At 40.8% G+C, this 14339-nt stretch overlaps 1 protein-coding gene across 14 annotated transcripts in view; it reads right to left on the reverse strand.

Annotated features, from left to right (window-relative positions):
* Positions 1 to 809: 809 nt before the first annotated feature.
* JAKMIP3 (Janus kinase and microtubule interacting protein 3) overlaps positions 810 to 14339 on the reverse strand; it is a 2072678-nt gene continuing 2059148 nt past the window's right edge. For all 14 annotated transcript variants that reach the window (XM_069611426.1, XM_069611425.1, XM_069611424.1 and 11 more), the window contains one exon: positions 810 to 5273. The gene's annotated coding sequence lies outside the window, so the exon portion shown is untranslated. The remainder of the gene's footprint in view (positions 5274 to 14339) is intronic.

The following is a 14339-nucleotide window of genomic DNA, read 5'->3' on the forward strand; positions in this document are numbered from 1 at the left end:
AACCCCTTTAAAGTCATAGATTGTTTTTTCTGAAATATGTAAAGGCATGAGGACCTCTAGGGGCAAGTACAACATGAATAGAATTGGTCTTGTGTCTGTTCTAGGAAGTCAGTGGCTGGGCCAAGACGATCCCTGTAGTTTCTTCTCCCCAAGAGACTGGTGTACACTGCACCTCCTGCATACCTCTGCCTTGGTCCTTAACCCCCTCTCACTGCTAGAGTGAGCCAGAGATTGCACACTGCCAGCATCTAAGTGCACACCTCTTAGCTGGTTCAGACACACCCTGGGTACTTTGGCATGATGCCTTCCATTGCTGCATTGGAACCACGGCGGCGAATCTGTAGTGGAGAGAGTGTCCATTAAGGAGGGAGTATTAGAAATCAAAGATGGAGGAGAGTGGGGTGTTTAAAGTCAGAACCTAGGGCCTACAGAATGAAGTAGAGCTGTGCATGCAAAATTGCACTGTGGCCTAGTACCAACTTCTCACTTGTCTGCCAGGGGTTTGGCAGAGATTTCATCTAGTGGATTGAGACTTCGGGGAGGAGACACCTAGCGTAAGCTTAATGAACTAAATGACGTCTTACTCACACTAACATTAGCCAATTATTACATGTGAATGAAAATGGATCTTTCCAGTGTCTAGGGCTGACACAAACCTTAATTGAAAACAAACATAAAATGCATGCCTTATGATAACGTGCAACATTCCAATCCATAGAACTGAACAGCTTTCACATCACTTCTACTCTCCACAATATATATATTCATATAGAATTGCAGACAAGAAAGACACGTGGCTAAACCAAATTTTCTTTTAATAGAATGTTACAATAATTTATGTATTTTACAAATGAATAGAAACCTTTTGATATTTGTACATATATATCATATGAATCACAATACAAAAATATGTGTAAAATTTGTAATTAATTTAACAGATAATCCTGCATGAGGATTTCTGAATTTTCTCCCAGCACTGAACCAGACATTACAGATTTAGAACATGGTTATTGAAAGTATATATTTGGGAAACATTAGTTACTCGTGGCATATTTATATTAACATAAAACATGTGTTAATATTTACATACTTTTGAATAATTTACAATATATTTCTGTATATAAAATGTACAATAAATAAATACATGGTTTAATAAATATATTCACAATATGATTTCCTGAGTCTAAACTAAACCCATCCGTATACTACAACACACTTGCCAAATGAAGGCCTTGTTGTTGACCTTGTTGTGCCAAAATAATGTGTCATCTTCCACCCTATACTGACTATCAGGAGTACTGTTTTCATTTGAAATTACTGGCGTGTATGTGAACAAGCTGCTTAAGGCACTCAGGGACACGCTGAGCACTCCAGCCAGTACGCAATGGTCCTTTACCAGCTGAACAAGACTTGTAGACCTGAAGTACTCAACATAGAGGAAGGACGTCTGCCAGCAAATGTGGCTGCATTGAAAACGGATATTAGTTTAGACGTATCAAAACATTTGTGTTTCTCAAACCTCAACTGATCATGGCGCACAGTGTGTGTGCTGCTGTACACACACCACAACCTTGCCAAACACACTGAAAATGTGTCACTGGAACTGTTTATCATTGTAAACTGATAACGGACAATACATATGTATATGTGTTATTTGGTGTATGTTCAATAGCATGATATATTGCCTTCTGGTCGAAGGTTAAAGTCATTACCTATATGGCTCCTTCCTTTGGTCCCCAACTTTCAATTTTCTGACTTACGCATAAAGTAACTACCGTCCCTTAAAAGTGTGTTGATGTTCCTTACAAATCTTGAGAGTTACAGAACTTCTCCCGGAATTATGGAAGGGAGTTTACACACCTTAGAATCTTCTATTCATCTGCAGGCACCATTTTCCATAAGGATTCTACTCAGGCAGACTAAGGAGGTTGGGGCAGGCAAAGACTGCTGACCCAGTGACATCTTTGTGACAGTCATGCAGCTACCTGCTGAGTGACTTGGACTGTGCTTCTTTGCCCTATATTTCACTGCAGTCTCTGCTTCGGCAAGGGGGATAGAGGAATGGAGATGTCACAGAATGACGTCAGTCCTGCAAAGCAACCCACAGGCTAATAACAGGAGACAGGGAAGGCGACTGAGGTTGTAGGAGCCAAAAGGACACGAGAAGTTATGCGTGGTGCAGAGAAACTAATATAAAGCTGGAGAATTATAAGGCCTTCTTCACAGGACATCTTGCAGCTTATTCAAACCATATATTTCAGATGTCTAGCATCATCTTGAGATTAATAGCACCATGCCCTCTGTGAAAAGCTTCCCACGAACCATAAAACAACTGTTAGACACACCATGTGCTCAGGCTGCAGTGAGAAAAGGAAAAGTGAACCATCAGAGATGTGTCACTGGAATGAAGGATGGCATTCTATTTGTATGTGTTGGTGGACATTTTAAAGGACAAATTATATTTTGCAACCACAGTGGTGAGTTTTAAATGAAATAGGAATATCATTTACAAAGGGTAAACAGTCATCATCACCAGAACATGAGTGGAAAATGCTTAATAACACATCACACGTGCCATAAATCCACGAAACAGTTGATCCAGGTGTCTTTTCTCCATAATTGCCTAATTAAATTAACTTCCGCCCCTAATGGCTGAAAAGACAAACTAGCATAAGCTTGAAACTATTCATGTGTTCACATGGGCCTTTCCCAACATCATTCAATACTCCATATCATTTTTATATACATATCTTAGATCTTCTGTATAGCCACTTAAAGCATATGCATCACCTATTATTACATGCTTCACCTCCCTGTACATTCAACAATTTTCTTTGAGAGGTTGTGAATATAAATGCTAATTTTGTGTAAAAAATAAATCGAGCTTAAGCCATATATACAACATGCAAGTGGGTGGATCTGATGTGAGGACATGATTGAAAGAGTAACTTATCATTCTGGATTTAATATTCAAAACCTTTTGATAGTGCATTATACACCGCCATGCCATCTCTTTCTCAACAACAATGAATCTGCCTTCCTAAGCAAGCTGGGGTATTCCACACATGTAAAATTAAGGTATTGTTTAGATGCCTGCATAAAACAATCCATTACATCTCCATCAGATAGATTAACTATAATACAGGAAATACATTCACCAACTACATTCACGCTTTTAATTAGTGGCAATGTTCACCATTCTTATGATACACCCATAGATGTTTACAGATGTTTACATTCGGGCATTCCACACTTCTGTTACAACATATGCATTCTGTTAATGTTTTTTTTCAATCTCTGATCCTTTCAATTTGAGGAGCAAAGTTAGTTGGATGCTCTATTGAAGTACGTGGCGATCCAAGAGTAAGAGGTAACATAATCAGTTGTACAGAAGATCAGGATATTATTCTGACCTTTCGTAGACAGATCACTGTCCATAAACAGAAATGTGGAGTTTGCACTTGTTGTACGACACAAAGCTACCTTTCCTAGACTACAGGATATCTTTGTATAAATGAATTGGGAAACTCATATAAAGAATACCTGGAAAAGAAATGCAGCAGTGCACACAGTGTGACACTGATATACTCACATGTTGCTAGTGGAGTCATTTTAAAATTGTATGTAATCCTTCCAGCTTTGGCACACTAAGGTGAGCAGATCTTTGCATTAAACAGAAATGCACACAATTGAAGAATGATATACATGTTCTGTTGGGTGCATCACATATAGTGCAAATACAACATATTGAATGACATTTACTAGGGAAAGTTGTTTCTGCTACCAACAAACAAGAGTTTTCCATTCATTACATATTGGAAATTAAAAATGTATCTCTGCCTCTATTCAGCCATCAGTTCCTGCCCACATTTGGTGGAAGCTGTGGTCAGCCTCAGCCATCACACAAGACCTTTGTGTTTGCATACCTGAATGCATTTAAGTTTTGCATTTGTAACTATCTGTTAAAAAAATTACATCTTCCCACATCATTTGAATCCTTCTTAAAGCAATTATCACATTTAAATTAAACACATTGATCTTGAGTTCCTGAAGAGTTTCACTTAATTATTGAATGTTGCTTTTTGCAAAAATAATAAACAGAAAAATCCATTGTTACCCCAAAATATATCACTTATTTACCGAAGTCAACCAAGCAAACCTTTTCATAGTCGGCATATGGCGCGTGTATTTTGTAAATCTAAAACAACCACTTTTACAATCCTTATCGTGTGGCTGTGTTTTTAAAATGGGTGCATAATGGGATCAGACAAGGGACAATGGGGCGTGTTCGGGAGTACCTGCATGCCCAGACATGAATGTAAGTGGGTGCATTTTAAGCCATGTCTTGATTTCATTTCTAAATGGCAGCATGTAAGCATTGAACATATGTTTATTGGGTTGAAAAAAAACGTAGACAAATACCAAAAAAGAGGTTTCCAATTGGCTTGAACTAAAGGAGGAGTTTGCTTTATGTTCAGGGAAACAAATCAGGCAAAATGCTCTTATTGGAAACTGTATCACCATCACATATCCGTATACCCCTCACCCTCTAAGAAGAAAAACAGAGAGTGGAATTTTTATTTCATGATTTGACACAAATCCTGGAAGGAGTGGGCAGACAATCATGTCTTAAGACATATTCAATTCAGAGAAAATGTTGGCCATTCTTCCTCTGAAACACTGAAATGGTAATTGTATGGATGGGTTCTTCATTTTTATAGTGGCATCAGGAATAGTTCCATGTGGTTTAAAACAGGGTTCTATGTTGTTACATGCCCACAAGTCTAAAGTGTATTGTTTGATCGTTGCAATTTCACCATTGCTTTATAAACATGTTCTTCTTTTTTACAATGGTGGGTCCCTGCCGCTCCCTTGTCCCGCCACTGCCAACACTTTTCATTCAATTGTCTCCACCTTGTATAACCATTCCCCCCTGACCTTTACATACATTATATCACGGTGAACAATTAACCACACTCAAACAGTGCACTTTAAATATTGTGGGGATGAAACCGCTGCAGATCGTAAAACAGGAATGCACAGAGGATGCTTACAAATGTAAAACATAGTGTGATATTCCCTTCAATTTGAATATGCCCTTTGTACTTTTAGTCATTTATACAATAGGACATCAACAAATTGTGGATGAGATTAAGCACGCACAGGGCTTAGATTATCCACAATCAGTGTTTCTCTTGGGCTTTTGTCCAGTTTGCTGGTCGAAGAGTCAGGTCTAGACTCAGAGAATCAGATCCAAATCTTGCATTCCTCTCCTGAAAGAAAACATACAAAAGCAATTAGCAATCTGATATTTTACTTCTATTTCATTTTCTAAAATCTATTAATCTGATTGTGGTTTAACAATAATGGTGTCGAGTCTGATGAATACAACATTCATGAAATCTGATTCACCAACTTACTCCACATGGTAGGGAGACGCATATCCCCCTAAAGTGAAGGGAATGCTCAGCAAATGTGCTTCTTTGGGACTGAGGATGACTACTACCACCTATTAAGGACAAGAGCAACACCACAACACAGGAGAGGAAACTCATTAAGTGCAGTCACGACCTCATGTTTCATATGATCAATACTGCCTCACAACTAAAATAAAACAGGAATGTAAATGACATGATCAAGCTTTTGTTACCAACACACTTATTGCTAATACTGCCAATAAAGAAGCTGGCCTCAACAAAGAGGCTGGGACTTCAAAAACGTCTAACTAAATTTAAGAAGACATTCATTGCTAGCTTCACTAAAGAGCGAGCATATCCTTACTTATTATCAGGCTACCGACCACCACCTTTACTTCCTGGACAATCTTTTAGGACAGAAGAATCGGGTAAATGGAGGTGGGTCACATTTTCTGACACATCTAGCTCCTCTAACGAAAGACCATTGGACTCAAACATCCTGAGCTTTCAGGAGCAGTCTGAATTGCCAAACAGACCTTTTTTAGAATGAGGACAGTCATGTGGACATCGGCCTCCACAGAAGGACCAGTGGTCCAACCAGAATCTGGGAGACAACACGACCTTCAGCACAAGACAACGCAATTACCTCGCTAGATTTACCAATTTTTTTATCTGTCATCCATTTCTTTATCTGAAGCTCAAATCAGCTTATTATCCAAAGGTTTGAGCTTTGTGCCGTCCTGCAGTGTTGCTACAGACACGTTGGAATTGGAACTTCAGTGTTTCTTTAGGAAGATTAGACTAGCCGCCTATTTTTCCAACAGACCAGAATCTGATGACCAGTCTCACACAACATTTAAACCGTATAGTTCCTTTACCCCATCTGACCAAGACATTCCATCAGAAATTGTGATATTTGAGCACTTGGTCCTAAATGACTTAACTAACATGATTTCCCATACTTCTAACTTCAGACATCAAAATCGTTCCCCCTGTGAATTTGCGGCTCTGCACAATTTACGCAAAGACCAGTCCAGTGTCATTAAACCAGCTGACAAGGGTGGTGGCATTGTCACTGTGGATGCCACCCACTAATGTTCAAGCACTTGATTTTCAACACAGACCACTACTCACATATGCAGGTAGACCTGACAGACTCTACTATGACGCACCTTCAGGTATTTTGCACAGAAGGTTTTGAGTGCGGTTTTCTTTCACAGAAAGAAGCAATGTTTCTTACCCCCAGGGACACTTGTGTTCTGGTTATTTACATGTTACCCGAAATCCACACAAACCCTGTGAACCCACCTGGGCGACCTATAGTCTCACTCTGTGGGTCTGTGTTGGAACCAGGCGGTACATTTCTGGACAGTTTTTTGCAACCTCTAGTCAAAGATTCCGGATCCTACCTGAAAGATACTACGTCTGCCGTTCGATTCCATGAGGAATTGGACTTTCAGAACGATCAAGAGTTACTTGTCAACTGTGACATCAATGCCCTGTACATGAACATACCGCAAGACAGGGCTATCCACAGGATTGAATCTAGACTAGATCAGCACCCTGACCCACATACGGTTCCCACTAGATTCCTAGTGGAGCTATTAAGGATTATGCTCTGCGAGAACCTTTTTGACTTCGGCAATTCATTATTTATCCAGCATAAGGGTACCACAATGGGCGCATCCTTTTAACCAAGCCTGGCCAATTTATCTATCACTGAATTCGAGGAAACCAACATCTATTCAAATACTCCTTTTTCAATGTGTATTAAACACAGGTGACAATATATAGACAACTTCTTTTTTTATCTGGAGGGGCTCTGAGCACTCCTTAGATACCTTAATAGACTGGCTGAGTAGCCGTCACAGTAATTTACAATTCACACATCAATTTGACAGGATGGAACTTCCCTTCTTGGACCTTTTGAAAAGACATGCGCATGATAAGATCTATATTACATTGTTTCGGAAAACCACACATAGCAACACTTTATTATTGTACAACAGCCAACATTCCAGAGTATCGCGAGAGAACCTACTTCACTGCCTGTTCCTAAGCGTTAGAAAAAAATGTTCTTTCAGAGATGACTATAACAGCCAGGCCAATTAACTCATTGCAGATGAGGTAGGGAGCGGGTGACATTCTACCGGCCCCATTCCAGGTCACAATACCCCCATACAAAATTGGGATTTCATAGTTGGTACCTTCTATTTGGGAGGGCAGGTTGGTTACCTTGAATGCATCTAGGGGGTTTACTTTTCTGTCCCCTCGTCTAAAGGTCCGCTTTTCAGTAGTGCTTTTATCTGTCACTCGGGAAAGAGTGTCTCTGCACTATCCCCAATGGGTCAGGCTGAATTTTTAATTGTGGCATACTAAGACTAACACTACAGTTAGTTGCCACAAAAGGTTTTTCAAGTGTTCCATCCTTATCTAGGGTTGTAAAACCAGCATCAGCTGCCTCAGTACCATTCAAAATACACTTACTCTCTGTAATCATTACACTGTGTTCATTGTTTTAAGTATTTGTAAAAATGCATAAAGTGCATACAGTGCATGTACCTAAGGAAAAAACCCACAGTTCAGCCTACCGTATAAATAAATACCTCAAAAACAATCATAAAAGAACACATTTGTCTTGTTAAAAATCCAATTGGAGTCCACTTATAAGTTCACTAAAAATCCACCTTAAAAGTCCATTAAAGATCCATTAAACGTGTGTTAAAATCCATAATAAATCCATTGAAAAAATTAAAAATAGGACATTTAATAACAGTAATAAAAGACGTGTTTACTAAAAACCCACTGGCTTACTGAGCGTAAGTCTCCCCTGCTCTGTTGGTACCACTAGCTGCTGTGACTAAACTGGCAGTACTGACTCAGCAGTGTCCTGGGGTAAAGTCTTCAGACTCCCCAGCAATTTCTTCCCACGTGTGACCCCTCTGTTACTTGCCCTCTCCTCTCCGTAGCCACTGCATGAGAGCAGGAAACCAAGGGGACGACAAGGCTGATGCTGCACCTTCGCCCCTGAGGCCCGGACAGCAGACCCTTTTAGCTCCAGCGGGTTTACACTGCAAGGGCGAGCTGCTGCAGGTTAAATTGGCACTTCCTGCTTCCTCCTCCAATGGGTGATGTGGCCCCCAGTAGCATCGTTTAATGTTCCAGGGACAGCCCAGACAGCAGTGCCCTTAGTTCCAGCGGGCGTATGCCGCAAGGGCAAACCGATGCAGGTTAAATCAGCACTTCCTGATTCCTCCTCCAACAGGGGACGTGGCCTCCAGTAGCAGCATTTAATGGGCCAGGTACAGCCCAGATAGCAATGCCCTTTGTTCCAGTGGGCTTATGCCACAAGGGCGAGCCGCTGCAGATTGAATTGCTGCTTTCTGCTTCCTCCTCCAACCTGTAACTGAACACAGTTCAAGGGGGAGTAAGATCACTTTTTATAGCAACTCAGAAAATGTTCTGTTGTAGGAATTAAAAGGTTAAGCAATGCCAACAATAGCAGGTCAGTACTTTTAAAGATGTGTATTACTTTTCAGAGGCCTTAAGGCTTTAGCAGTCCATCCATAAGTAGGTATGAGTTCTTCAAAGTCAGACTGGAGGTAAAGCAAGTAAGGCAAGATGCAGAAAAGACAGATACTGGGAATTCTTCAATAACAAGTAAGTACAAGAATGTTGTTGATCGAAAATGTTACAGAGACCTTGGGAAAGGCTCCCTATGGATGTACAAGCATTAGGCCTGGGCGAACAGTATGGGAAACCACCCAAACACTGGAATCAGCACTCCAGCAGCAAAGGAGCAACATAATGACTCAATGTATGTCATACCATGAGTCGCACAGTGCCTGAGGAGTTGTGAATAAGATGAAGCTGGATTCTTTCACAGTGCAGCAGCGGTGGACCCATTCTCATGCTCCTTGGTCATAGTGACAAACGAGGGACTCTGGAAGGGATGTTGCAGCAGCAGTCGAGAGAAAGGACTGCCAGCAAAGGATTCATTAATGCTCCAATGTCGGTCTGCAGTTTTAGTGCCTTTTCACAGGCTCCAAAAGTCCACAGGCTTGTGCTTTGCTTTTGGGGGTCTTGCCCAGCTTCATTTGGGTCCAAGACCCTGGTGTGTTGCTTTCATGGTCTTTCTACCCCATCTTCACTCAATGTCCAACTGAACAGACCTGGTGTACTCTCCTGCCAGGTACTGTTCCACATAGCATATTTTATGAAGTTCATTTCAATCTCTCTCTTCTTGATTTTCTCTCAGTCTAAGACTCTCTTATCTCAGTTCTGCCTTTGTATTGTGGGGTGAAATAACCCTGAATACCATAAATAAAGGCCAAAGTCAGTGGGGGGGACTTGGCCCTCAGGAAAAGGCCTGCGCTGGAGTAATGTGCCAAAATGAGGGCCTTACCAAATGAAAAGGAGCACATTTAGGCATCTAAGCTTGGTGATGCCTGAAAATGTTGCTCGCCACACATGAGGGAAGACCTCATGATACTTTGGAAAAAGGTCTGGAAAAGCTGAGACCAAATTGGCAAAAACGGCAGCATCCAGCGTATAAGTTTGTGTGCAAACCTGCACTGCAGAATAGATGTTTTTCACTATGGCCAAATCATTGCCTTCAAAAGCCGTTTTCCGTTTCAGTTAAAGACATGCTCTTCTTAATGTGTGAAAAATTTTCAACATGAGAGTTTGGTTCCTGTCATGTTGGGAGCCTGAACTGGGTTAAAAAGCTGCAGTCAATTGAAGGCAGGGAACAACGTTGCAGTGATATTTCAACATATTAATGGGTTGCATTTCAGAGTTTATGTCAAATTGAAATGCAAGCTAAAAAGACAATTTCAGCTGAAGGAAGGTTGAGGGGAATTCATTGCCAGTAAGTTTCAATTTCTGGCTGTGAATTCCCTACAAGTCAAACTGGATTTCAAAGCTGTGTTGCCAAGGAAATGAGCTGAGGAATTCTCTGGATCCCCATGTTTTATGACCAAAAGCACTCAGGCCGTCGTAAACATGGCCATTAGCCTTTGAAGCTGTAGGGTAACATAAATAAAAGGGTCCCTCTTGACGTCAGAGCTAAAAACCAGATCTCTGCTATGTGAGGGTGCAGAGTGAAGGTGGAGCTTCACACCCATTGCACACAATAGGATATATGCTATTTTTGGGATAACTTGGGAAGTATTAATCTTACACTATTCATGTTCAGATTTGTAAAAAGCTGTCAGTGAGCTGCTGTTGGTGGACCAAAAACGATTTTGGTGATGCCAACCTATCAAAAGTTATTCGTAAAAAATGTATTGTGTCCTACATAAATATGGCAATCATAAACATTTGAGAAAATGTGTAACAGGTGATAGGTATTCCGCCCATCGAATGCCAGATTTTTCAGTAATGTAGTTTGGGCATAAAAGAGGAAAGAATGCGACGCTGCCATAGAATAACCTACAAACTTCTAGGTCAGATCATTTGATTCAGAAAACAGCATAGTATCTGAAAATGCTGGCATATGTGGCGCAATCTGATGAAAAAGGGCATTTATCAAAATATGAGATTTCCAGGTACAGAAGCCAGATCCAACCACCTGCCTCTGTCATATGATTGATGGGGTATCCTCCCCTGGCTCCTCAAATCACTCCCCTATTCCCTGGTCCTACCGGCTCACAGATGGGGAGGGAACCCTTGATCACTGCCCTATCAGTTGAGCGAGAAGGATGACATCTCTGTGATGTCATATGCCTTATAAATAGGTTTGATCCACCTTAAATGAGGATTCTCTTTACAAAATCCGGGGTGTGCAGCTGACCTATCCTTGGAGAATTGGGCCTAGTCTGGGAGTGAAGCAAGAAGCTGGAGTAGCTGATTTGGAGGACAGAGGGAGGCCTTGACTGACCCTTTGATGGTCCCTGCAGTGAAGCCCTGGTGCCCCTTGATGACCATAAAGCCCTTTTTCTTGTAATTATAGACCTCACAGCTATAGATTAAACAAGTTCTATCTTCTTAAGCACTACCATAGAGATTCCCCATGGGAAGAATACCCTATCTTATCTGTTTATGAAATTCAGTAATTTTTCTATTGAAAAGTATTTTATTTGTCTGTCCATTGTGGTAACTCTCCCATTGACAAATCCTTTGTTCACCTGTGCACTTAAGTCATTTTTCTTATGTAACAAAATCATCCCTTGTTTATCTGTTGATTATAGTCCTTTTCCATTTGAAAAGTCATTTGTTTGCCTGCATAGTTATGTCATTGTCCTGTGGAAGAATCCATTGTATGGCCATGTATTTTTGCCACTTGCCATTTAAGAATGTCCTGTGTTGGTGTAGATCCCTAGCATATTTGATGTATTAAATCAATTAATTCCCACATTACTTCACGGAATAGGGAAAGGTAGCATTCGAAACTACCTCTCCCTTTCCTGTGTCTTGCGAGTCATTATAAATATAAATTGTTTCCCAAAAAGTCAGTTCATTAGGTGCTGAAAAAACAATTTTTGCCTGTGCTAAAGGGTGTTTCAAAACAAATCCCCATTTGCATCTGTCATATTGAACCCTAAACCTTTGTTCCCATTGTGAGTGTTCCTTTCACCAAAACCTACTTGTTAGTTGCCCCTGTCCTTTTCACTGAAAACCGTGGTTTCTTATATGCCTTTCAGTCCCAGCAAAATTAGTGTAATTTTCAGTTTAGTTTTTCCAAAAACTTCTTTTAACCTTTGCAAACTTATTTTTCCTACTCTATCCTCCTTCCCCTATCATATTCTGGGCGCAGACTTTGAATTGCATTTCTTAATTTTTTATTTCTCAGAGCTTGCCAGCCCTTCACAGCACCAGCAAACATAGTGTGATTCCCATTTTTGTTTTTCTAAACATTTCTTTTCATCTTTTAAAAAGCATTTTTCCTACAGTATTCCCCTCCCCCTACTGTACCCTGATCACTGATTTTGAATTGCACTCCCTTTCATTTATTTTTGGATTTTTCTTTCTCATGTGTTGCCTGTGAAAAAAATCTAATTTCCTATGTGTGCTAGCTAGTCTGTTTTGATGCCCTATTTGTCTTCTAATGTAAGCCGCCCAAAGTATCCTTGTGTGCCGTCCCATGGCAGTAGTATTAAATTATTGAAAAACAATTTTTCCATTGTCACAGGTGGAGTGCTTAACCTTCCTGCAATCATTTGAGTGGAATTGCTTTTCATAAAACAAAATCTGAGTGGCACAACTTTAGTAGCTGCTGTCATCGCTTTGTTCTGATTGGATATTAAAATAATGAATGAATACATTATTCATTGACAACCCACCAGCCTGGTTCCTGGTCTATTGTGAAAAGGGGAGCTGGTGGAGGTTGGGTGCGGGATGGGTTTGAGGCCTCCTTAAAAAGAATTCTGTGTAATAATAAAAAGCATTTTATTGTGCGCCACCTTCATTTGCAAGGGAAGAGATCCCTGACTTGCTGTTGTGCATAATATATTGTGACAACTTGGAGGCTGGACTCCAGGTTTGAGAGATTTGTTTCCACCCGTGACAGTGTAGCACAGCATACTAGCCCATTGAAGTATTGTTACATTAGTGGATGATAAGATGTGTTACACTGTTAAGGTGTCAGCCAAACTTGTACCCTAGGTATCAGAGCTGTGTGTGTTTAAAATAAAATATGTAAGCATAAACTAGGCAGAAGCAGGGTGGAGATTTTGCCCTTGCATAGGTAAGCCATCGGTTGCAGACCACTTTTCGCAATGAGCACCGTAGAAATTAACATGGCTAGGAAGTACCTTCTATCTAAATTGTTCATTAAAGGGGAAAGGGCCGAACAGGGACATGAAGCCTGGCAATCTAGTATGATGCAACAGGTGACCTCTATAAATATGGATGTATGGCAAGACAGTGGCCAGTTACATCAAGTCCTGACAGAGTTTTACATGACGCAGACCATCAAAGATGAGCAAACTAAAATGGTCCACCTCACTGCCTACATGTACTTCCACATGATGATCATGGAAGAAAGGTATCAGGAGAGTGTAGCTTCTGGGAAAAATCAATCTGAGCTGTTAGAACAAGCACAGGGAGTGTTAAGGCAAGTAGAGGTGAAAATGCGAGAGAGCCAAAATTCTGAGTTAGAATTAGGAAACATCATTCAGCAGCTAAAGGAGGAGTTGGCAGTACAGCAAACAAATAATTCAGAGCGGGAGTCCCAATTATCTGCATTAAAAGAGGAGTGCCAAGAAAGGGTTGATTCCCTGAAGGAGAGTCAACTAAAATTGAACCAACAAGTGACATACAATAGAGCCTGCTTAGTGGACATGTGTGCATATCAATAGCAGATTAAGCAATTGGAATAGGTTAATAATCAGTGGGTTATAAAGGAGGTCCATTCCCAAGTGGACTTTGACCAGGAGCGCCAGAAGTTAGTTGCTATGAAACAGCAGAAGATCACCTTAGTGAACAGACTAGTAGGCTGTGTCAGGAAAAAGATGCCCTGTGCCAGAAAGTGTGCCAGTTGAAGGCAGACATGGAGAAAGGACAGTCATGTCTTCAGGGACTGACAGACATAAAAGTAGAGTATGAAAAATTAATGGGACATATGAGGCAAATAGAATTTGACCTAGAGCAGACAACACAGACCAAAACTGCACAGAGTGTGGAGATGAGTCTCCTGCAAAAGAAGAGGTCTGAATATTCCCAGATCCTACAAGAGTTACAGAAAGAAAGTGAGGCCCTGTGTGAGGAGAACAAGGGTCTCCAGGGCCAAGTAGTGACCCAAGGTAAGGTCATAGAAGCCAGTCAAGCCCTGGTAGCAGAGTACACAGCTCAGACCTCTGCATACTACCAAGAAATAGGGGATGAGAAAGATAAATTAGATAGATTAGAAAATGAACAGGCTAGATTTTATCAGGCCTTGAGGAACCCCGAACTGTTAGGGAATGGAAGGGCGACCACTGA

Source organism: Ambystoma mexicanum, chromosome 8 (assembly GCF_040938575.1).
Source record: "Ambystoma mexicanum isolate Mex_15411 chromosome 8, UKY_AmexF1_1, whole genome shotgun sequence".
NCBI classification, from domain to species: Eukaryota; Metazoa; Chordata; class Amphibia; order Caudata; family Ambystomatidae; genus Ambystoma; species Ambystoma mexicanum.